Source organism: Apium graveolens, chromosome 10 (assembly GCF_009905375.1).
Source record: "Apium graveolens cultivar Ventura chromosome 10, ASM990537v1, whole genome shotgun sequence".
Classification (NCBI taxonomy): Eukaryota; Viridiplantae; Streptophyta; class Magnoliopsida; order Apiales; family Apiaceae; genus Apium; species Apium graveolens.
The window spans coordinates 58,540,764-58,567,814 of record NC_133656.1 but is presented as its reverse complement, the minus strand read 5'-3'; positions in this window follow the sequence as shown (position 1 = coordinate 58,567,814).

Below are 27,051 nucleotides of genomic sequence, written 5' to 3'. Positions count from 1 at the left end.
AGGGCTCTTCTGGGTACAGGAATTTGTACACGAAGATAGTGTATGATCAATAAAGGATCTACCCCTTCCAGTGAAGGAAGCAAATGTTCAAGGCTGATCCACTTATGCTAGTTCAGGAATCTCTGGCCAGAGTGAATGAAATTAGAAAGGAGCTTCTAATTTGCATAGAACTACGCATAGTAAATGGTAAGCAAGTGATTAAATTAGATAGGCTTGACACGAGATCCATGCCTTGTATTTAATCGGGACATTGTATGGTAGAAGGAGTTTATTGTATGGTAACTATTCACTGAATAGGTTCTTGGTATTCTAAGCAGTGAATTCATATTATCCGGATAGTCGCGATATGCTGAGAAGTATCCCTCACGATGTAGAATAAATGTGATTAATTAATTAATCATATTTAATAAATTAGAGAATTTATATAAATAATGATAAAATAGTTTTATTATTATTTATTTCTACTACCGGCTTAATATTGAATCTACAGGGTCACACCATAAAAAGAGAATGATTTAATGGTGGAGGAATTAATTAATAATGGGTAATAATCATTTATTTATGAAATAAATAATTAATTGGCAAATTTAATAATTGATTAAATGAGATTTAATTGATTATAAATTAATTAAGAAAAGTTCTTAATATTATTAATTAAAGGATTTAATTTTTGGAAATTAAATCAAGAGAGAGAATTATTTCTAAAGTGTTTAGAAAAAGGATTAATGATTAAAAGGTGTTTTAATTATTAATGAGAATAATAAATGGGATAATAATAATAATAATATTTATGGGAAAATTTTAGCTGAAAATTTTGCCTATAAATACACTATTATAGACCCTATTTTATTCTAACCCACATCAAAACCCGAAAACCCAAAAAGTTTGGAAAACCCAATTCTCTCCACCTCCCTCCTCCTCCTTAACATCGTTTTCTTGGTGGATACCGGTGGAGTGCTTCACACTTGAGGAGCAACTGCTAAGGATCTCTGATCGTTGTCTCCGAATTATTTTAAAAAGGTTAGATTCGATCCCTCGAATTTTTATTCACGATTTATATGCTTTTATTTGGATTTTGTATGTGTAAAAGTGTTTTACCATGACCCCGCTGCGTTAAAAATCCAACATTGGTATCAGAGCACAGGTTGTATGCATATAGATCTGTGGTAAAAATTTCAGAATTTTATGTGCTTGTATGAATTAATTATGATTTTTACAAGTTATATCATGAATTAATTTTGTCTGATGAGAAATCATTTCTCAGAATAATTTTGAATGTTGATCTGGGTTCTACAAGTGTTGTAGATCGTCTGGGTATTTTTTTCATAATTTTATGATGTATAAATTTTTTATTATGAATTTTTGAAGTTCTTTCAATTAAAATCCGTAATTAAATAAGTAAATATATGTATATATAGTATATATATATATATATATATTTGTGTCATCTGCATCTGTACTTTGTCTGCTATTGTTTTTGCTGCTGCACGGAATTAAAGAGAAGCACAGACAGAGAAAGTCAGGCATGCACGACAACCGAGGAGAGAAGCTGTCGGCTGCTGGAGAAAAAAAAAAGAAAAAAAAATAAGGGTTCGCGCATTCCGGGAATGCGTTACACCCCTGTGGCGCATTCACGGAATGCGTTACACCTTTTAATGGCTTAAAAGGCTTGTAACGCATCACCGGAATGCGTTACAGGGCTTGTAACGCGTTCCTGTAATGCGTTACAGCCCGTCTGTTGATTTTAAAATTGATTTTCTAGGAGTTTCGTAACTCCGTTTTGGGCCTGCAATATACCGTTGGATTCATTTTTCCGAGACGGATCTAATGGAGTGATCAATTTTAGTTTATATAAAAGTTTTGAACTGTTTATATTCCATGAAGTGTTTTAAAGTTGTTTTTGATCGTTTGAATTGATTTTAAATGCTTCTTGTGATACATAGAGATGTATATTGCTTGTTCTAATGTGCTAGATGATGTAACATGCCTACCTTGATGTTTATTCATGTTGATATATGTGATATATGCTTAGTTTATCATGCGATGATAGATTTAGGTGAACTTAAATAAACATAAGGCGTTTGTTAGACAACCTAGTATAGTGAAATTGTTTCATAACCTTAATAATAATATTATGAATACAATCATGAGATTCTTGTATTTATGAAACACATAATTGAATATGAATTTTCGATATGAGAGAAAGGATGATTCTGTCAACAACAGATTTCTATCTGTAAGAAAGGGTTATTAAGTGACGCCTCATGACAATGCTCCACCCGATCTGAGAATCATCTGATTATTGATTATTGATTTCAAATATTTAATTTAAAAGGAAGAATTTCTTTATAATATGATTATGATTGTAACGTAATATAATCCCTCTAAAATTAAATAATATCAAGTAGTAATTGGCCAATGACACAACGGGCTTGTGTCGGTCATAGCCTTCCAATATGGTAGAAAGTAGTTCTTATTTTTGAATCATTGTCGTTTCGTGCCACAGCCGAGGGCTTTGATTTTGAAATAAGAAATACTTGTCTATTACATAGAGATGTTTACATTGAATAAGAATCTAAAGGTCGTTACATGCCACAGCCGTGGGCCTTTGGGGACTGATTCGATTATACGGAATGTTGGGTTAGACTTAATTAGAATATTGAGTTTGTCGTGCCACAACCGTGACTCAATTATTCAAGAGGCTAAAGTTTGATTAGGGAATAACATTAGATGTAATTGACAAGAGTTGTCTGCCTATTGAACATTACATGGCGTTTCGTGCCACAGCCGGGGTTGTGTAATGGAATGTAGGATCCCTATTCCCACTAGCATTATGAAGGCTTAATTTTTCATGTAGGGGGTTGAATAAATTAGGAAAACTAGTGGGAGCCACTTATGAATAAAGACCCGATTCATATAGTGTTTTGAAATGAAATCGAATATTTGATAAGTGTTGTTATGTGTTTATCATTTACAGATTTACTTTGTACGTTATGTCTTCTGCACTATCACTTAGGAGCATACTGGATGCTCACAAATTGACTGGTCCTAATTATGCTGACTGGCTTCAAAACTTGAGAATTATTCTCAGGATTGAGAAGCTGGAATACGTGATTGACTCACCTACGCCTACTGAACCTGCTAGTGATGCACATAATGATGAACATGTTGTGTATCGTAGGTGGATAGATGATGCAAATGTTGCTCAATGCATCATGCTAGCTTCCATGAACATTGAGCTACAGAAGCAACATGAGCATATGGATGCTCACACTATCCTCATGCATCTATAAGAGTTGTATGATGTGGCGGGGAGGACAGCTCGATATGAGATATCGAAGGAGCTGTTCGGTTGTAGGATGTCTGAGGGATCATTTGTGAATGACCATGTACTTAAGATGATCAATTTGATTGAACGTCTTGGACAACTTGGTTTTGCCATGGATGGGGAGCTGAGCCAAGACTTGGTCTTGTAATCGCTTCCGAGTTCGTTCTCACAGTTTGTTGTGAACTTTCACATGAATAAGTTGGATGTCAGCCTGCCTGAACTCCACAACATGTTGAAGAATGCGGAATCGAATTTTCCCCCTAAGAAGAGTTCTGTTCTTCTAATTGGTGAAGGTTCCAATCCTAAGAAAAGGAAGAGGAACCCTTCCAAGAAGAAGAAAGTAGGTGAGAAAATGCCGGTTCCACCAAAAGCTGAAGACCCCAAGAGCAAAGTTGTTTGCTTTCACTGTAACAAGATGGGGCACTGGAAGAGGAACTGCAAGGTTTACCTTGTAGAATTGAAGAAGAAGGGTAGTGAGACTACTTCTGATTCAGGTATGTTCATGATAGAAGTGAATATGTCATTAAATCAAATTTCTACTTGAGTATTAGATACCGCCTGTGGTTCTCATATCTGTAATTTGTTGCAGGGACCAAGGAGAAGTAGGACTCTTGAGGAAGAGGAGGTGATTCTACTGATAGGAAATGGAGCAAGAGTTGCTGCTGAAGATGTAGAATCATTTCATTTACATAGGCCTACGAGCAAGACTATTGTTTGAAATAATTGTTATTTTGTTCCCTCGATTGTGAGGAATATTATTCCCATGTTAGACTTGGCTGGATTTTCATTTATTATTGAGAATAATGAATGTTCTATTCTTAGAGATAATATTCTTTATGGACGTGGTGCTTTAAATAATGGTCTGTATGTATGTGACATAATTTATTTCAGATTGAACAAACTAATAAAAGAAAAGGGATGATGAAAATATCACTTTATAGTGGCATTACAGTCTCCATTTAGTAGACATGGAGAGAGGGCTGCAAATTTGCTAGGAATGGTACACACAGATGTATGTGGACCAATGTCTACGCAAGCCATGGGTGGATTTTCATACTTCATTACTTTCATAGATGATAGATCTGGATTCGGATATGTGTTTGATGAAACACAAGTCTGAGGCCTTTGAAAAGTTTAAAGAATATAAGTATGAAGTGGAGAAACAACCAAACATAGTATTATAACTCTTCGATCAGATCGAGGTGGTGAATACTTTAATGGAGTGTTTCTAGATTATCTCAAAGTAAATGGTATAGTCTCCCAGTGGACTCCTCCAGATTGGTATCTGAAAGGAAAAATCGAACTTTGTTAGACATAGTTCGGTCCATGATGAGCTATGCAAATCTTCTAGTATTCCTATGGGGTTATGCATTGGAAACCTCAGCATATTTACTGAATATGGTGCCTTCCAAAATCTGTTCCTCAAACTTCGTATGAGATATGGAAAGAAAGGAAACCGAGTCTTAAACACGTTAAGATTTGGGGATGTCCATCTTATGTCAAGAAAGTTGACCCAGATAAGCTGGAATATCGATCCGTAAAATGTAGTTTTGTGGGATATCCTAAAGAGACTTTAGGGTATTACTTTTGCACCGATCATCGGGTGTTTGTCTCCAGACATGCTACCTTCTTGGAAAAGGAGTTTATCCTTGAAGGAAACAGTGGGAGCAAAATTGAACTTGATGAAGTTCAAGAAGCACAAACTACTACGGATCAAGTGGAAATACCTGTTCTGACTGAACAACCTTTTATGGAATAGCCCATTCATAGATCAGGGAGAGTGTCTCGCCAACCTGAGAGGTAATATGGCCTTGTCATTGAGAATGACAATGAGTTGTCGATCATTGATGATGACGACCCTGTGACCTATAATGAGGCTATGAGTAGTGTTGACTCAGAGAAATGGCATAGTGCCATGAAATCCATAATGGAATCTATGTATACGGTATACAAAAGATAGATTATAGCAGATGGCCAGATGGAGACCTATAAGGCCAGGCTTGTGGCAAAATGATTCAAACAAAGGCAATTGATTGACTTTGATGAAACCTTTTACCTGTAGCCCTGTTAAAATCAGTTCGGATTTTGCTTGCGATTGCTGCTTACTACGACTATGAGATCTGGCAAATAGCCAGATGGTTTTCTTTCCAAGAGAAATGAAAACCTAGTGTGTAAGCTAGTGCGAACCATATGTGGTTTAAAAGCAAGCTTCTCGTAGATGGAACATACGTTTTGATGAGACAATCAAAGAGTTTGATTTTATCAAAAATGAAGATGAACCATGCATCTACAAAAGGGTTAGTTGGAGCGCGGTAACATTTCTTGTATTGTATTGAAATAGAGTTGACACACATAACAACATAGCAGACCCACTCACAAAGCTACTTTCTGAAAGTCACTTTAATCGTCATAAAGACAAGATGGGTAGTAGATACCAGAGTGATTGGCTTTAGTACAAGTGGGAGATTGAAATGAATATGTCCTAAGTCCAATCATGTATTAGGATTTAGGAATAACTTTTTATATAATCTGTTTTTGATTTCATTGATTTTAATAAAAGACTTGTTTTGTTTTTATTACGGGCTCTATCTATTTAACTGTTTAAATAAGATATACCATAGTTTAGAGTAAAGCTTTTTATGGATTATGATGAGATCATAATAGTGAGACCTAAAAAGATGATAACTCTAAACTTAAATAGTTCCTGGTCATAGGATTACTAACTGGTAATTAATAATCCGCAAAGATCGGTACATACTATGCTTGCTTCATTATGAAGGATGTCTGTTCTCATAGACATTTGTGTGGTGACACTATAGCTAGTATGTAGGTGCTTATTATAGACTAAGTTCACTGAACATGACTCGCACAGCTGAACAACTGATGGAGTTCACTCACGTGTCAGCAGTTGTTCACCTAGTGATAGTTGTACAAGTATCCTTAGACTTGAGGTCATCATAGTCATCTTGTGTACACTAAACTATGCTTTGGTTTAGTTCTTAGTCTCCAGGGACAATTATTAGGGCTCTTCTGGGTATAGGAATTTATACACGAAGATAGTGTATGATCAATAAAGGATCTACCCCTTCCAGTGAAGGAAGCGAATATTCAAGGCTGATCCACTTATGCTAGTTCAGGAATCTCTGGCCAGAGTGAATGAAATTAGAAAGGAGTTTCTAATTTGTATAGAACTACGCATAGTAAATGGTAAGCAAGTGATTAAATTAGATAGGCTTGACACGAGATCCATGCCTTGTATTTAATCGGGACATTGTAGGGTAGAAGGAGTTTATTGTATGGTAACTATTCACTGAATAGGTTCTTGGTATTCTAAGCAGTGAATTCATATTATCCGGATAGTCGCGATATGCTGAGAAGTATCCCTCACGATGTAGAATAAATGTGATTAATTAATTAATCATATTTAATAAATTAGAGAATTTATATAAATAATGATAAAATAGTTTTATTATTATTTATTTCTACTACCGGCTTAATATTGAACCTACAGGGTCACACCATAAAAAGAGAATGATTTAATGGTGGAGGAATTAATTAATAATGGCTAATAATTATTTATTTATGAAATAAATAATTAATTGGCAAATTTAATAATTGATTAAATGAGATTTAATTGATTATAAATTAATTAAGAAAAGTTCTTAATATTATTAATTAAAGGATTTAATTTTTGGAAATTAAATCAAGAGAGAGAATTATTTCTAAAGTGTTTAGAAAAAGGATTAATTATTAAAAGGTGTTTTAATTATTAATGAGAATAATAAATGGGATAATAATAATATTATTTATGGGAAAATTTCAGCTGAAAATTTTGCCTATAAATACACTATTATAGACCCTATTTTATTCTAACCCACATCAAAACCCGAAAACCCAAAAAGTTTGGAAAACCCAATTCTCTCCACCTCCTTCCTCCTCCTTAACATCATTTTCTTGGTGGATACCGGTGGAGTGCTTCACACTTGAGGAGCAACTACTAAGGATCTCTGATCGTTGTCTCCGAATTATTTTAAAAAGGTTAGATTCGATCCCTCGAATTTTTATTCACGATTTATATGCTTTTATTTGGATTTTGTATGTGTAAAAGTGTTTTACCATGACCCCGCTGCGTTAAAAATCAAACAATTTGGGCGTTTGTAATATAAGTGTGTGTGTGTGGCTTTTGTACATACTTTAACCTGTTGCGATCCGTGCTAGTTGGTAAGTAGGGTCACTGCATATTATTATTATTATTATCTTTATCATTGTTATAAGCAGGTTATAAACAATGTGTGTGTGTGTGGATCCCAAACTTCTGACCCGGGTTTGGAGGGTGCCACAACATGCATATCACGTAACACGTAATCATGTTATTCATATATTACGTAATCACATATTTCATGTAACACATAAGTCAGATTGTCAAAACATAGGTCTCAGTACGTTCAGAATTGAAATCAGGTCAATAATTGGGTTTAACGATTAAATATTGACTCAAAAGGACTAACAAATCAAATGACATTTCCATACAAAAGAAATTAGGTTTTAAAAGTATTTTTATTGGAAGCGTAATGTTTTTCTGAGTCTGTACGCGTTCGTTTCGTATTAAACGGACAAACGGTTTAATTATTATGAATAAAATAAAAAAAATCGAATTAATCAATTAATAATAATATTAATTGATTTTTATATACCAAATTATAATTTTTAAAAAGTTTAAAAATAGTTTTTAGGAATTATGTGAATTAATTATAAATAATTTACATTTATTTAACTATTTATAAATAAAATTATTTGATTAAATAAATTAATCCATTAATTAAATCCATTAATAATTAACTAAAGTAAATTATAAATAATTAAATTAAATTGAATTTTTGAAAATAATAAAATAAAATAATTTTTAGGAATTTAAAATAATTAAGTAAATAATTTTTAGAATTTAAAATAATAAGTAAATGATTTTTAAAAAAATAAAATTAGTGATTTTTTAAAAAAATGAACTTTTGAATTAAAAGTAAAAAGAAATGTCACAAACATGTATGAAATTGGGTTTAGGGTTGTAAGGGGATCAAAGGCGGGTCAGGGGAACGGGTTAAAACCGGATCGTTCATGACCCATCCGGGTCGGTCATGAACTCATCGGTTTCTGGGATTAAACCCAGTTTCCGGCGGTTCTAGCCGGACTCCGGCGAGGCCAATAAATGCCCCCAGCACCTCGTTTGACTTCTTCCAACTCTCAACCCCTTCCTGATTCTCCCAGCAACAGAACCACCCCTGCAACCGCCATAACCACCACCACTTCGTCTTCTCCGACGAAGATTCAAGCAAAACCGGCGAACTCGATGAACAATCCGGCGAAGAACTAATCCTACCCATTTTTGCACCAAAATTAACGAATGATATACCAATTTAAAGCCCTAATCAACAACAATCCATTCCAGCAATCAGAACGAACAGAAATCATACATATAATCCAAAATTTCGAATTAAAATACTTAGTATAAACCAAATTCGGTTTTTAATGAATCTTTAACAAAATCAAACAAATCTTGCATCAAAATCATCCTTATAAACTCTACTACAACATATAATCAGTTAAACAATCATATAAACGCTTAACGACAGAAGCTCCGAATCCGTCGATTACAACGAACATAGAATAAACAAGATATTGAACCTTACTTCGTGTTCTTGGTGCCAAATTGATCGGGGAATCACAAGATTTATTTTGAAATCAAAATCACTTAAAACGGGTGGCTGAATTGTCCGCTTGGTTTGGTTTTCTGAAATCGGTTCTTGAGACTTATCAGATAAGAAGAAACTGTGTTTATCTGCTTAGTTTTTGATTTTTATAAAATGATACAGAAAAACATTGAGATATTTTATACGCAATATTTTATCCCGATAAATCATAAATCGATACGGTTTTTATTTCGTAAAGCTAAAATCACAAACCCGAAATAATACTTTACGGGGAAATGTTTTTAAAATATATTTTAGATATACTTACACTCTTGATATCAAAATTTTCCCGAAAATCAGGTACACTTTAAAAATACAAAATACGGGCTATTCACAAAGTCCTCGATTTTATAAAAAAATAAATGTACAGTTTGTGGGCTTTTACGTCCCGGTCGGGTCCCGATCCATTAACTTTTATGAAACCAAAATATTTTCTAAATTTAAAATAAACCCCGAAAACACTTAAAATACATTCAAATGCACATAAAATGAGATAAAGGGAGTATCTCGATAAAACGCAAATAAATACGCACCCGGATTGCAAATCGATTCATATAAATGCAGTTTAAACACATATTAATTACTCGAAAAATTTTATAGTCCACACATGAACACAATTAACAGTTATAACACATAATATCATGTCAAATGAACATTTTAAAATCATTTAAACACTTAATATCTATTTATTTAACATAAAATATTCACATATTTTTTCCGGATATTACATCTTTCCCCCCTTAACAGGATTCTGTCCCCAGAATCTGCCTAGGAAAATAAGTGAGGATACTTGGACCACATTTCACTTTCCAACTCCAGGTCGATTCTTCAACATTGGGATTCCTCCACAAGACTCGCACTAAAGACACAGACTTATTCCTAAGCACTCTTTCTTTCTAATCTAAAATCTGTATTGGTCGCTCTACAAAAGACAAATCTGACTAAATCTTGATTGGCTCATATTCTATCATATGATTCAAATCAGGAAAATAACGCTTCAACATTGACACATTGAAGACGTTGTGGATATGCTGCATGTGAGGTGGTAATGCTAGCTCGTAAGTAACCTTTCCCACTCGCCTAAAAATCTCAAAAGGGCTAACATAACGTAGACTCAGCTTTCCTTTCTTTCCAAATCTGGATAACCCTTTCCAAGGTGAAAGCTTCAACAACACCGCTTCACCAACTTCAAATTCCATATCTTTTCTGGCAGGATCAGCATATTTGCGTTGACGATCTTGAGCTGCCACTAATCATTTTTGAATCAGTTCTACTTTCTCTTTTGTCTGCTAGATCAATTCTGGACCCAATATCTTCCTTTCACCCACTTCTTCCCAACATATTGGAGATCTGCTTCTTCTCCCGTACAAAGCTTCATAAGGTGGCATTCCAATACTGGCATGATAGCTGTTGTTGTAGGAGAACTCAACCAATGGTAAATGTTCAACCCAACATCCTTCAAAATATAGCGCACATAACCTTAGCATGTCTTATATAGTCTGAATCATCCTTTCACCTTGACCATCTGTCTGCTGATGATACGCAGTACTCATATTCAACTTCATTCCGAGACAATCTTAAAAACTTCTCCAAAATCTTGAATTAAATCAAGGATCTCTGTCTGAAACTATAGGTACTGGAACTCCATGTCGAACCATAATTTCCTTCAGGTATAACTGAACCAATTTGTCTAATGAGAATCTCTCGTTGATAGGAAGAAAATGCGCTGACTTCGTCAATCTGTCAATAATAACCCAAATAGCATCATGATTTGCCCTGGTTTTCGGTAATCCAACTAAAAAATCCATCACAATATGTTCCCTTTTCCATTCTGGGATGTCTAATGGCTGTAACAGTCCACTGGGCCTTTGATGTTCCGCTTTGACTCGCTGGAAAGTGTAACACTTACTCACCCATTCCATAATTTCCTTCTTAATACTTGGCCACCAAAAGTTTTCTCTTAAGTCTCTGTACATCTTTGTACTCCCCGGATGAATTGAATATCTGAAGTTGTGAGCATCTCGAAGAATTTCATATTTCAGCTCGGCCACGTTGGGTATCCATATTCTAGAAGAAAATCTCAAGATTCCTTTATCATCCTTTTGACTCCCTAACTCTTCTCCTGTTAACTCTTCTTGTTCATGGCTCATTACCTCTTCCTGACATCTTGTTATCTTCTCTAATAATTCTGGTTGAAAAGACATTACACACAACACATCTGTAGACATACTTGGGGTACTGACCTCTATTTCAAGCTTCTCAAATTCCTTGATCAATTCCTCAGATGAAGTGATCATATTTAACCTTTCTTTCCTGCTCAGAGCGTTTTCCACCACATTCGCTTTGCCTGGATGATAGTTGATGGTACATTCGTAGTCCTTGATCTGTTCTAGCCATCTTCTTTGCCTCATGTTCAATTCCTTCTGGGTGAAGATATACTTCAAACTCTTGTGGTCCGTATAGATCTCGTACCTTTCCCCATACTAATAATGCCTCCATATCTTCAATGCAAACACTATAGCTGCCAATTCAAGATCATGTGTTGGATACTTCTCTTCATGCGGTTTCAATTGTCTTGAAGCATAGGCTATCACCTTGTCATGCTGCATTAAAACACATCCCAATCCTTTATACGACGCGTCACTATAGATCACAAAATTTCCTTGATCATCTCGCAAGACTAGCACTGGTGAAGATACTAATTTGTTCTTTAATTCCTGGAAACTTTCTTCGCATTTTTCATCCCATTCAAATTTCTGGTTCTTCCTGGTGAGCTTTGTCAATGCCGTAGCTATCTTCACAAAATCTTGCACGAATCTTCTGTAGTAACCTGCTAATCCCATGAAACTTCCTACTTATGTTGGTGTTTTTGGCCTCTCCCAGTTGATTATAGCTTCAATATTTGACGGATCCACTTCCACTCCTTTATTACTAATCACGTGCCCAAGAAATCGTACTTCTTGTAACCAAAATTCACACTTGGAAAACTTTGCGTGCAATTTCTCTTGTCATAGTGTCTTCAGAACTATTCTCAAATACTTTGCGTGCTTTTCTTCCATCTTGGAATAGATCAGAATGTCGTCTATGAACACAATCATGAATTTATCCAAATATTTCTTAAATACTTGATTCATCAAATCCATGAAAGCTGCTGGTGTGTTTGTTAATCCAAATGCCATTACCAAAAACTCATAATGTTTATATCTGGTTCTGAATGTTGTCTTCGGAATATCTTCTGGCTTGATCTTCAGTTGATGGTAACCTTATCTTAAGTCAATCTTAGAAAACCATACAACGCCTTTCAGTTGGTCAAACAAATCATCGATCCTTGGCAACGGATACTTGTTCTTGATGGTTAGCTTATTCAATTCTCGATAATCGATACATAGCCGCATACTCTCATCTTTCTTCTTAACGACCAAAAATGGTGCGCCCCACGGGGATACACTCGGTCTTATAACTCCCTTCTCCAAAAGATCTTGTAGCTGATTTGCCAACCCTTTCATCTCCACTGGTGCCATCCGATACAGAGCTTTAGAAACTGGTTCTGTTTGGGGTGCTAAATCAATTACAAACTCAATCTCTCTATCTGGAGGTAACCCTGGAAGATCGTCTGGAAAGACATCTGGAAACTCATTGATAACTGGAATTGCTTCTAGTGGTGGCACTTCTTTGCTGATGTCTATCACATGGCCCAAATATGCCTCACAATTCTGACGTAATAACTTTTTTGCCTGAGCTATCGTTAAGAACTTCTTTTCCTGCTTACTCTCTCGAAATATTATCTTTTTCTTGCTATCCAATGTTCGAAGTCTCACTTTCCTATTCTTATAATCAATCTGAGCGTTATTCTCCGACAACCAATCCATTCATAAGATAACATCAAATTCTCCCAACTTAAAAGGTATTAAGTTGGCATATAAATGATGTCCTCCTACCTCAATGTCACACCTCGGGCACACTCGGTCAACGGGAACTTGGTTCTTATTAGCTAATTTTATCATTAACGCTTGTTCAAACAATTCAACTTCGCAATGCAGTTTATCGACAAAATCTTGAGAAATAAATGACCTTGTAGCTCCAGAATCAATTAAAACTTTAGCATCTATGGAGTTTACTGGAAGCGTACCTGCAACCACGTCGTAACTCTGAACAGCATCCTTCATAGTCATGTTGAATGTCTTGGCCTTTGGCTGGTTCTTTGCGGGTGGTCCTTCAATCCCTGGCACACCCTGAGATGATTGTCCTGCAATCCTTGGAACATTTACACCTTGAGTTGGCTCTTTACAGTTGTTAGCATAATGTCCTATCTTTCCGCATCGAAAACATGTAACTTCTTGCATCTGATTGCGGCACTCATGTGCATGATGTCCCTTCATATTACACTTATAGCACACAGAATTAGCATTGTAAACCCCAAAGTGTTTTCTGCCACAAAACTTGTAATCTGGCATTGGAGGACGATTGGGCCTCTGCTGATTTGAATTCTGAAAATGGTTGCCTTATCCTCCATTCCCTGATTGTGGTCTTTTGAATCCCACATTCCTATTACCTTGAAATTCTGGCCTTCTGTTGAAACGACCCTGGAAATTACCCTGCTGCTGACCTCCTCCCAAGGTTTCTATTTTCCTTTTCTTCCCATCCTTTTCTCTCTGAGATATGTCACTTCTACTTTCGATTACCATTGCTTTCTGAACCACTGCCACATATCAAGTCAACTCAAACATGGCCACTCTGTTTTGAATCCAAAATTTCAATCCATGTTCAAATCTTCTTGCTTTCTTTTCATCTGTATCAACCTGATCTGGCACAAACCTCGCAAACTCAGTAAACTTAGTTTCATACTCAGCGACAGTAAGATCACCCTGTGTCAGGTTCAAGAACTTGATCTCTATTTGATTCTTCATATACCTCGGAAAATACTTCTCCAGAAATAGCTCTGTAAACCTTTCCCAAGTTACAAACTCATCTCCTTGCAATACTCGCGTGGATTCCCACCAATAGTTCGCCTCGCCCTTCAGAAAGTAGCTTGTAAACTTGGTCTTCTATTCAGCTCCCGCTTCGACTAAGTCAAAAGCCTTCTCAATTTCTTTAAGCCATGCATTGGCTTCCATGGGGTCAGCACTTCCATTGAACTCAGGTGGCTTCATAGCTTGGAATTGCTTAAAAGTTACTGCAGGTGGTGATGCTGCTTGCTGCTGCTGCTGTTGTTACTGCTGCGTAAGATGCAACACCTGTTGCTGCATCAGTCCCAACATCTGGAAAATTGCTGGATCTGTACGACTCTCGGTACGATCCTCTCCTGAATTACTCCTCCTCTTTGGTGCCATTATTCTGGTAATAAACAAGCAACATATATAATAATCCGTCAAGCAGTGTGTCAAATATGTAGCAATCCTTTAACACATCCAAATTCTCAAGTATTAACTCTTTTCAAAATATCATAAACTTGCTACCATATTAACACAGGCGACATGATTATCACATAATCTTGCTTATTATCTTGAGAATAATAACACAAAGAAAATTTACAAAGAAATATTTAAACCTTTCCAATTCTTGCTCAAAATCTCAAATAAACCAACAAATGGTGGATAGGATTGCAACACAACCTTCCAACCTCTTTCAATACTTCTTACTGTTCTCAGAAACCAACCAAAATAGCATTGCAATGGCATAAAGGCCTAAAGCTAAATGCAAAATAGGAATCCTGAATAACTTAGCTATAAACCAGCCCAATAACCTAAACTTAACCCTATAAGAGCTAAACTACACGCATCTATCTTATGTGATCTTCTTATGACTCACTTATGACAACCCTAAGCCTATTTCAGTGACCATAACATGTAGCTCTGATACCAACTTGTGACGCCCTCCAAACCCGGGGTTTAGATTTGGGGGTCACTATACAAAAAATTACAATATAATAGGCACAACGGAATAAAATAATAAATATGACCCCTTGCATGCAACTGGATCGATCACAGGTTATAGTATGAAACAGACACTAATACAAACCAAATGTTATTACAAACCAAAAGTCTAATTAGTTTTACAACTTATTCAAATTTTATTACAAACCTCTAGAATATTCAAGCGTCCCCAACTGTCTACCTGGAAAACACACCAAACTATTTATAAGCACTCGAATTCTGATCAACTTGGAACTCAAGCCTGCTCTGGCTTAACTGAAAAATTAGAATAATAAACAAGCATGAGGGAAGAGATGCTCATCAAGTGGTATGAAGTTTATAAGTGAACAACAATAACAATATTTGAGTAAAATCAAAAGCTGATATAAACTTTAAAGTTTAAGCGACATTTTAACCAAACACAATTATGCACTATGCTGTTCCTGATGAACAGTCATGAAACAGCACCGGTATCCCACAACCATACCATAAATATAGGTATCGATATCCCGCAGCCATACCGTACCTATTGGATATCCATAAAAAGGCATATACTTTCCTAGCAAGATATTACACTTTCGTATAATAGCTCATGCTGGACTGGTGCCTCGGCCTCTTACGCTAACCATTAATCAATTAACAAAACAATTTTAATTAAAGGAGTCATATCAATGACATCCTTATCTGTTCAACTCCCCATTTCACATGGTCCGGAGTTATCCCAACAATTGATGGCGAAATAACTAGAACAATTAGTTATTCACTAATCTCAACTCAAAGTTTCACTGTATAGAGTATATCTGGATAGTGTAGTTTTTAACTATCTATAAAATCAAAAGATTGGTTCTAGAAGAATGATTGCTAGAATAAAAGAATTTCAATAAATATAGGAGTATTGGTATTCGATGCGCTATAAGAGTATTTATAAACAGTTCCCATATTTTCAATATGTAAAACAATAAGCTATTCTGAATTTAGAATAGGGGAGAAAACTTGCCTGGTATACTCGCTGACTTCTCACTATAACACTGCTTATAGCTGCTGGCTACTATCTCCGGCTAACACTTGACCGCACTCCTTGCGACTCGATTCTATAAACAAAAGGACTATCTTAATTGACATAACCGAACTCAATCGACGTAACTATACGTCTTGACATCTACCCGATCGTTTATAACTAATTATGGCATTTTAAAACTGTAAATAGATAGCATGCATATCAGGTAACACGTATTCATGCTATTCATATATCACGTAATCACATATTTCATATAACACATAAGTCAGATTGTCAAAACATAGGTCTCAGTACGTTCAGAATTGAAATCAGGTCAATAATTGGGTTTAACGATTAAATACCGACTCAAAAGGACTAACAAATCAAATGACATTTCCATACCAAAGAAATTAATTTGAAAAGTATTTTTATTGGAAGCCTAATGTTTTACTGAGTCTGTATGCGTTCGTTTCGTATTAAACGGGCGAACGGTTTAATTATTACGAATAAAATAAAAAATAAATAGAATTAATCAATTAATAATAATATTAATTAATTTTTAAATACCAAAATATAATTTTTAAAAAGTTTAAAAATAATTTTTAGGAATTATCTGAATTAATTATAAATAATTTACATTTATTTAACTATTTATAAATAAAATTAATTGATTAAATGAATTAATCAATTAATTAAATCCATAAATAATTAACTAATATAAATTATAAATATTTAAATTAAATTTTATTTTTGAAAATAATAAAAGAAAATAATTTATAGGAATTTAAAATAATTAAGTAAATAATTTTTAGAATTTCAAATAATATGTAAATGATTTTAAAAAAAAATAAAATTAATGATTTTTAGAAAAACAAAATAAACTTTTAAATTAAAAGTAAAAAAGAAATGTCACAAATAGGTATGACATTGGGTTTAGGGTTGTAAGGGGATCAAAGGCGGGTTAGGGGAACGGGTTAAAACCGGGTTTAGGGTTGAAATTGGGCATGAACTCACCTGTTTCTGGGATTAAACCCAGTTTCTGGCGGTTCTAACCGGACTCCGGCGAGGCCGGTTACGACCGGTATTTCTAAACCTTATATATATATAATTGTGTGTTTATAATTGAGATTTAAATTATGTGGAATTATAAATATGGGTGATCTATATGTTGAGTGCCTATCAATTAAGTGTTTAATGTATTAGTTTATATAAAAAAATTTGAAAAGAAAAAAAATCGTATTATTTAGTATTTTTAAATTATAATCAAAAGTATTTCATTCTATATGAAAAATTGATTTTTAAAGTCTTTTAACAACAAATTGTCAAATCTTGTATCATTAAATTTCTAAAATAATAAGCTATTTTATATTATATTTTTTGTGATTTATGAAAGTGTAATTATATTTATAGAAATTATTTTATATAGATTAGTTGATTTTTAATTTGCAAATTACTTAGTTGCCCATGCATGCATTTTACTCCAAACACAAGATAAAGGCAAATTTGGAAATTCCAACCCCACTAACTACTACTTCACTAACCAAGTTAAATCTTTGTCCTTGCATGCAAATTGTCACAAGCTTGCTAGAAGGTCACTTTTGTCAATTCTCAATTCCACCCACATTTTAATCAAATTAAAACCTTAAAACTAAGGACAAGTTGTCATAATTCTCACCTCACTCTCACTTCACTCCATTCCACTCTCACCTCCCTCCTCCCTCTCTCTCGGCCCTCTCTCTCGGCCTCTTTCGGCCGAAGCCCCCACCCCCATTCTCCTTCATTTTCATTCAAACATCCACCCTCCATTTCAGTAATCTCACTTCCCATATATTGTTCATTTATAATCCAAAGAGTTTATGATGAAAAACCTATGTTTTGATCTTGCATGGTAGTGTTTTGTTAAACTCAAAGTGAACACCCTTGATTCTTGTGAATCTAAGGCTTTCACGATGAGATATATTATCATGGGGTTGAGAATGGCTAGACATGAGTATGTCACACTTATGTAAATGTTGTTTTCACCCTAATCCATGGATGGTGTTCTTGTTGCTTTTTTTGATATTTGTATGTTTATGTGATAAAAGCATGGATTTGGAAATAAAAACTTGATAAAACTCTTTGCATGGTAAGTGATCATATTAGTTATGGTTAATTCTAGGCTTGCATGTTGAATTTTATGTTGAAATTTATATGGAAACCATAGTGTTTTTGGCTTGTAAGTTCGAAAGCATGCATGCATATGTTCAACTCATGATTTTCGAAAGTTCTTGATCATTTGGATTGATTATAATTTCAGTTGAGTTAAGATATTGATTATGATTTGTTCTCCTTGTTATGTGATTTTGATTCATATATATATGGAGAATTTAAGTTGTTATTTTCGAAATTGTGATGACCTGTAATTAGTGTATTGTTTTAAATCTTGTTTTGCTATATTGCACCTTAGGTAAGGATGATCTCCACTAAGCCAATATTGTGTATGGGAGTGTTAGTTCAGTAGGTTACCTTGGTTGAGGGTTAGTTTAGGTTTTGGTTGATGTTTGGTTTGATTTGTCAAGTGGGAAATCATAGTGGAAAGGGTACATTAAATTCTGTAGATTTTCAGTTTGGTAACATGAGGTTTAGGGTGAGATTTGACCTTGTCATTGTAATGAACTTTGAGTCCCAAGTCACCAGAAGCAATTACTAGGGGTATAATTCAGATTTTAGGTGTTTTTTTAGAGGTTTGTAGGTTGTTTGGTTAGGTGCACGAGTGAAAACACTAAATCTGTCCAGCAGGGAACAGTTTTGCTACAACCTAGAAATAAGGAGTTTTGACCGTGTCATGGGTAGGCCCTCACTAGGCCTTGGTTGGCCCTAGTTAGAGGGAGTGTCAGAGGTGTTTTTCCAGCCATAGTTCATAGGAATTGAGTTAGAATCATGTGTCACAAGTTAGTGCAAAACAGGACACTTTTCTGTCTAGAAAACATGGGAACCTTGGACTTTAAGCTTAGGCCTAGGTAGGCCCAAGCTAGGCCTTTGAGTCACACCAAGTTTTGGAGTTTCCTTATGATCAGAAGAGTCTAGTGTAGAAGTTTGGGAGGTTAACTTGAGGTGAAAGGGTATCAACTACACTCAAGAAACCATTGATGTCATCCTGAAATCACTATAATAAGCACTTTCACTTATCGCGTAGTTTTAGAGCACTTATGAGTGAGGCCTAGGTTGACCATCATAGCTGTAAGATAGTATAAGGTCAGTAGAGTGTAGAGCCTAGGTCAGGGTAAATAGGAACTTTATGGTTTAGAAAAAGCACTTCGAGTTATGAGGTCAATATTGGGAGTTTTGACTAGTTTAGCACAACTAAGTGACTTAAGTAAGTGGAGTGAGATCATCCAAGCTTAGTGATGCAATATAGTGTGTTGATATATTATTATGTACTTAAATGTGTTATGTGAGCATATGTGGCTATATGAACTATTATGCTTATAAGGTAATTGCAAGCATGTATGTGTATATAGGCCTAAGTGCCAAGGTGCTTAATTTCAGTTTATAATTAGGTTGAGTTAGTGAGAATATATTATAATGAGGTTATTATTATTTTGTGTAGGCTCGCAAGACGAGGGTAAACTTGCCATTAAAGTCGAGTAGAGCCCCCAGTTGCTCCCACTGGCCAGTCAAGTCAAGCCTTTCTCTAGGCAAGTGTTTCAACCTATCTTTATGTGTTTACACTGCAAGTGTGTGTTAACCTAGCTTTTATATATGATGTGAGTATTCCAATTCACCTTGATATACATGTATACATGACCCAAGTGGTTTCAAATCTATCTTTCGTATTATATGCAAATGCCATGAACCCCTATGTATCTATTGCAAGTAGTTTAACTTTACTTGGAGATTGCTATGCAAGTAATTCAAAAGTTATACCATGCTAGTATACCAAAGTAATGGTGATGCTGAACCCTGTATAAGCTATACTTGGTAACCATATCTCGACACCTAAAAGTCAGTTATTCCTCAAAGTTGTTGATATATGCTTGATAACTCTGTTCTTATCCTTAAACCAAGAGACCCTATTATACTTTGAACTGATACTCTCCTTCTTTATATTTGAATACCTATGTCTTATTTGGAACCACTACATTGAACCTAGTTTGACTTAGTTCCTTTATACTATCCAATAACCCTGTTAAACCGCAATACCTGTAACGTCTGGGAAATATTATGTAATTATTTTTATCAATAAATAATTATTATGTGATTTTTATGTGAAATTTTGTGAATTATTTGATGATGGATAATAATATTTAGATGTTTATTTCTGATAAAATTTAGATATTAATTTTTAATTATCCAGAATAGAATATAGATAATTTTGGTATTTTTCTGGGAATTTTTGGATTGCTATGTGAATTTATAAGAATTTATAGAATTAATAATGATTATTCTTACATAATTATAAAATTTCTTTTTAGAATCAGAAATCGTTCCACTTCAACCATTTTTGCGTTTTTACAACCCGAAACTCTTCCGAAAACTCCTTCCTAACCTAATCTGATAATTCTGAACACTTTTCGTGTTTTGACTTTTTCGATCCGAAATACGGTTTGACCCGTATGAGTCCCGGCGTAAAATTTTCGATACCCAAATCATTTTATAGTACGATAAAAATCCGTATTCTCAAAAGGCGAGATATTATTACCTTATTGTTGTATAAAGTATTTTATAGGAAGCTCGGTTTTGATAATTATCCAAATTTGGTATTAAAATCGTATCGTCTTTTTAGTTACTTAGCGGCTAAGTTACCTATTTCTGGATCCAATATGTAAATGTAATTATAGAAGTATTAAGTAAATAAAATAAGCGATGAGTCTGTCAGCTGTGCTTTGCTTTATTATCAATTGTGTGTGATTTGTTGGGTACAGAGATTAATCATATAATTAATTTAAATTATACGAATTGTTTTGCTTTTAAAATAATTTTTTATTGAATAATTATTCTCATAAATGTTAAAATTGTTTCAAAAATTATTTTGATGCTTTTATAATTTCAATATTTATTTTTAATAGTTTGTAAAATTCAAAAATCAATATTTGATCAGTTATTTATCTTTAAATGATTTTCTGATTGCGTTTAATTGTAAAATCAGTATTTAATTCCAGAATGTTTCAAAAATCATAAAAATTTTATTTTATTAAGTTTGGAATATTTCAAGAATTTTAAAATTATTTCGAAAATTTTCGGATTAGATCCACCTGCAAGTTCATTCGTTAAACTAATAATTTCAGGTATGTTGAGTGTTTTAAAAATATTTTCAAAATTACAAAACTTGTGTTTCATTAGTTTCGAAATATTTATAAAAAAATTTAGAAATTATTTTGGATATTAGTTCGCTGAGTTTTTGCATGCATATACCGTTAAATTCACAACTCCGTAACAGAAAATAGGATAATAACGAAAAAGAAATAAGAAAGGGAAAACAAAACAAAATAAAACCCTAATTCTCCCCTCCCCCCATTTTCATTCGGCCGCCCCTCTTTTCCTCAACCTCTCATCTCTTTCTCATTTCTCTCCAATCTCTCTCTATCACTGCTCTCTTTCTCTCCCTCTCGATATCTCTCTCTTTATTTCTAACCTCATGGTCCTTTCTTCTTTCGCCGCTGTTCTCTCCTGTTTCCGGCTTGTTCCGGCCGCCGCTGCTTCGTTCTCTCGGTAAGCCGCCGCCGGACTTCGGTTGGCTTGGTAGCTTATTTGTGTGCGTTTATACGCCTGTGTGTGTGTGTATAAATCGTAAATGTGTGTGTGCAAATCATACGTGTGTGTGTGCAAATCGTGTGTGTCTGTGTATTGGGCGTGCGTGTGTGTGTAATTTGGGTGTGTGTATGCTGCTGTGACGGTGACGCGTGAGGGTGGTGTTGTGCCGCCTGTTGCTGCGTTCCTTCTGGCCGTGTCTGTATTTTCCGGTTGTGTGCGCGTGGGCGCGTGATGCTGATTGGTCGGACTTTTATTAATATTTAATTAATTTCTGCAAGATGATTTGATTAAAGTTTGGTGAGATAAACAAATTTATGCGGGAAAGAAATTAAATCAATCGGTTGAATTTTGCGTTGGAAACCCGAAAATTTATCGGGTACCCGCAAAATTTTACCGCCGTCGACGCTGTGCCTCGGCGAGCCGACGGTGGACGGTGATGATTTTTATCTGAGTCCTACAGTTATAAATTAAACAACTTTATTCGTGGAATTAATTTTGAAACAAAAAATACGAATAAAAACATAGAATTACGGATAATAATAAAGAATAATTGAATTGTATTAGTGATTAAGATTGGTAAATTCTGGATGATTGAGATTGTTGACTGTGATTGACGTCGAATTGTTCGACGGGTAGGCCGATAAATAGAGGAAACGCTGCCCGATTTTCGGGAAATAAATTCTGAAAATACGGAACGTAACCTATAATTATCGGATACGTCGAACGAAGGTCTATAACTATGTTATACGAATCTAGTTATGTGCGGTAACAAAATATTTTATAATCACCCTACTATTTTCAAAACAACGAATATACATACTTTCTGAAAACAAACACCGAACCGAGTTTCGATGATGTGAACCATAATTGCTATGTGTATTTCAATAACACATATAAATATGAGTTGGGTTATGAAATCGTATGGGTAGAATAGGATAGTGGTGTGATGTTGAGCGAAATTATTATCTGAATTAGGGTATCTTAACCCTGTAGGTCCTAGTCGGAAGACCCGAGATTTGTCGTTGGAATAGGAGTTATCTAGTGATTAGACGTCGAGATCAACGAAGTTCCAATCGAGGGGTCTGAGTATGAGGATCGTATCCAGAATGTCATAGTGGTTTGACGATAAAGTCGAATGTTCAAGTCGAACCAAAGTGAACCAGTGATAGCGATTAAAGCTTATTGAGGCAAGTATTCCTGATTTTTCTTTTAAAATACTGCAATTATTTCTTTGTTCCTATTCTAAGTTCAGAATAGTTAAAGATTTTATATTTCGCTACAATTACTCTGTTTATGCATATTCCTTTCATTATTGTTCCTATAATTCGATTGCTCTCTTGAGCAAATACCCATTCTTTCGGGTTATTTGCCAACCCTGAATTGGGATGTTTTGAATTCAAAATGATTTGACATCAAAACACTCTACGGGCTGGATGTTTACTGTAAGGGCCAGTGATGAGCTGGATCCTATGGGCCGGGGATGGACCAGACCCTTCGGCGATAGAACCTAGGTACCTGAATGGATCTATACGGTTGGGTATAGATCTACACTGTATCTTGACTGATCAGCAGGGTATAAGTATGAACTAGTGTCTAGTCTAATTTATTGTTGATCGCCATTAATGGCGTTCTCTCTCTCAAGGTTTTATGATTCCAAAAAACTGGATAAAATTCTGATTCAGGAGATGGATCGGGGAACCGCTTGTCACTTTTGGATTTAAATTAGAGGCTGGTAATAGCCAAGGTTTAGTCGCTCAACTCACTCAAATGAATAGAATTGTTTAAAATTGTTTAAAGATTTTGTCCGGAAATTTCCTTTGACATTAATATTTGAAACTCAAATTATATACTTGTTGGGCATTTTTGGTTCACTCTTTCTTTGCAATTCTTTTTTCTTCCAGAAGCAGATAATGATAGAAGTGAATAGCTTTTGATAGACAGCAGAAGTTAGAGAGATCTTCGTTGCGAGAGGACGAAGATGTTAGAAAAATAAGTCAAGAGCATTAGCATAAAGGTATTTACACTTGTATTGTAATTGATGTGAATTGTAGAAGGTTAGATTCTTGTTTCATACCATAACCTGTAAACAATCCGGATTCAAGGGGGTTAATTGAATATTATTTTATTTTACGTAAAGATTATTTGGGTTGTTACAAGTTGGCATCAGAGCTACAGGTTATTGGTCACTGAAATAAGAATAGGTGAGAGTAAGATAGGAATGGTAGGCCATACAAGATAGGAAAGACCCTAGGCATACTCATGTTACGTGAGTTGAGTGTGAATTAGGGTTAGCGGGTCCGATATGAAATTGGTAAACCAGGATTGTTGAGGGAATTGTAAGGCAAATATCGCAACGCTATAGGTATATTGAGTTCTTCGATCCTACAGAAATGAGGAATCGACAGATCGATGGAGAATGGGTATGTTACCCTACTTTTCATGCGGTTTTGAAGAAAATGCGATTGATTCTTGTGAGAACTTGTGTAAGGGAAGTTAGGTGAGTATTAGTACGATTTAAGTTAGGAATTAGGACGAGTTCCGTGCCGGAGGCAACCAGTTGATGGAAACTGATGAAGAACCAACGTTGCACGTTTCGAAGGCACCACCGTTGCGAGAAGATTCTTATCACTTATCGGGAGCTGCGCGAGGAATGATGTCTACCTTACTAGGTGTAGGTAATACTAGCAAGAAGGTACGACACGACCTTATCTACGGACGGAATGTCGAATCGCATGCGCGGTTGCAAGTATAACATCAAGGATGACAACAAGAATGTCAAAGACAATACTAAACGTCAGCGTTGTAGTAGAATTGCGAATAAAATGATATACGACGGTAAATGAAGTTTCGTCGACTAATAAGTGCGAGCAGAATCGAAGGAAAAGTGGAAGAAGTACCAAAGTGGAGAGACCCTTATATGGGCATTCTTTTAAGTAGATATTTCATTGGTGAATCATAAAAATAGTAGGTAACTTATATAGTAATGACGACCAAATATTTGATTCCCAAAACTTTAAAAGGAGATTTCGGAAAGGATTTTCTTAATCAACTTTCTAGGGATTTTTGCATGAAACCAGTTTTACAATTTGGTTGTCGACTTACTACTTAAGTTCTTGTTATTATAAACAGGAGACGACCTAAAAGGATAATGGATTTAGGCTCAATATAGTTAGTTCGAAGGAATGAGTAGACCCACCAGCAGGGAGGAAGTTTAAAGTTTTTCGTGAAAAACAAAAGTAAACTTTGTTTAATAAAATCAATAATTGAATCAACATGTTAAAATATTATTTACCCAATTTATAAAATTATTAAAATTTAACAAGATTCGTGATTCGAACGGACAGTGGATGATGGAAGAATCTTCCAGATGATTGGAGAAGAATTGTATTCCTACCACCGAAATTGAGGCATTGTGTAATCCATGGTTATTCTACGTGGCATAGAAAAAATCAAAAGAAATGATTATAAATTTCGTGGGAGCGCAATTATGATCGAATTGTTAAAGCATTTAGCGTAGAGGCATTTCCAGACGATATTCCGAAGTTGTAATTTGACCTAAATGGTCAATCTCTTGTTCCAATGATTCCTGAAGGCATATGTAAGTAAAGCGTGGACGACAATCAACATTGACATTTTTTCCTCTAATATGATAGCATATGTTCTTCTTGATTCTTGAATACATATGAGCTTCTTCTGTTGATAAATCATATAAGGTGAAAATGAAAGAAAATTTATTATATTCCTTCTGAATTGTTTCTCTTCTCAAATTATTGATTCCTAATTGAGACAAACAATGTTGTGGTATGACGCTTTGTCGAAATGACGAAGAGTCGGGTGGGACGCCACCTAATCATGTGCTGTATGCCATATAGTATGAAAGACTGGCCATCTTGAGTACGAATATGGTTGTCTCATTCTTCACTCATTTTTCTTCCTTCAATTTTTTGATTTACAAATTCTTCCAGTCGTTTGTTGCATTATTATTCCTTATTCCGTTTTTCAATCAAAATCATATTCACAAACTCTCTTCTTGTGTTAAGTCTGTTCTCTGATAATTATAAAAGAAATGGAATGCTCCCACTGGCCAGTCAAGTCAAGCCTTTCTCTAGGCAAGTGTTTCAACCTATCTTTATGTGTTTACACTGCAAGTGTGTGTTAACCTAGCTTTTATATATGATGTGAGTATTCCAATTCACCTTGATATACATGTATACATGACCCAAGTGGTTTCAAATCTATCTTTCGTATTATATGCAAATGCCATGAACCCCTATGTATCTATTGCAAGTAGTTTAACTTTACTTGGAGATTGCTATGCAAGTAATTCAAAAGTTATACCATGCTAGTATACCAAAGTAATGGTGATGCTGAACCCTGTATAAGCTATACTTGGTAACCATATCTCGACACCTAAAAGTCAGTTATTCCTCAAAGTTGTTGATATATGCTTGATAACTCTGTTCTTATCCTTAAACCAAGAGACCCTATTATACTTTGAACTGATACTCTCCTTCTTTATATTTGAATACCTATGTCTTATTTGGAACCACTACATTGAACCTAGTTTGACTTAGTTCCTTTATACTATCCAATAACCCTGTTAAACCGCAATACCTGTAACGTCTGGGAAATATTATGTAATTATTTTTATCAATAAATAATTATTATGTGATTTTTATGTGAAATTTTGTGAATTATTTGATGATGGATAATAATATTTAGATGTTTATTTCTGATAAAATTTAGATATTAATTTTTAATTATCCAGAATAGAATATAGATAATTTTGGTATTTTTCTGGGAATTTTTGGATTGCTATGTGAATTTATAAGAATTTATAGAATTAATAATGATTATTCTTACATAATTATAAAATTTCTTTTTAGAATCAGAAATCGTTCCACTTCAACCATTTTTGCGTTTTTACAACCCGAAACTCTTCCGAAAACTCCTTCCTAACCTAATCTGATAATTCTGAACACTTTTCGTGTTTTGACTTTTTCGATCCGAAATACAATTTGACTCGTATGAGTCCCGGCGTAAAATTTTCGATACCCAAATCATTTTATAGTACGATAAAAATCCGTATTCTCAAAAGGCGAGATATTATTACCTTATTGTTGTATAAAGTATTTTATAGGAAGCTCGGTTTTGATAATTATCCAAATTTGGTATTAAAATCGTATCGTCTTTTTAGTTACTTAGCGGCTAAGTTACCTATTTCTGGATCCAATATGTAAATGTAATTATAGAAGTATTAAGTAAATAAAATAAGCGATGAGTCTGTCAGCTGTGCTTTGCTTTATTATCAATTGTGTGTGATTTGTTGGGTACAGA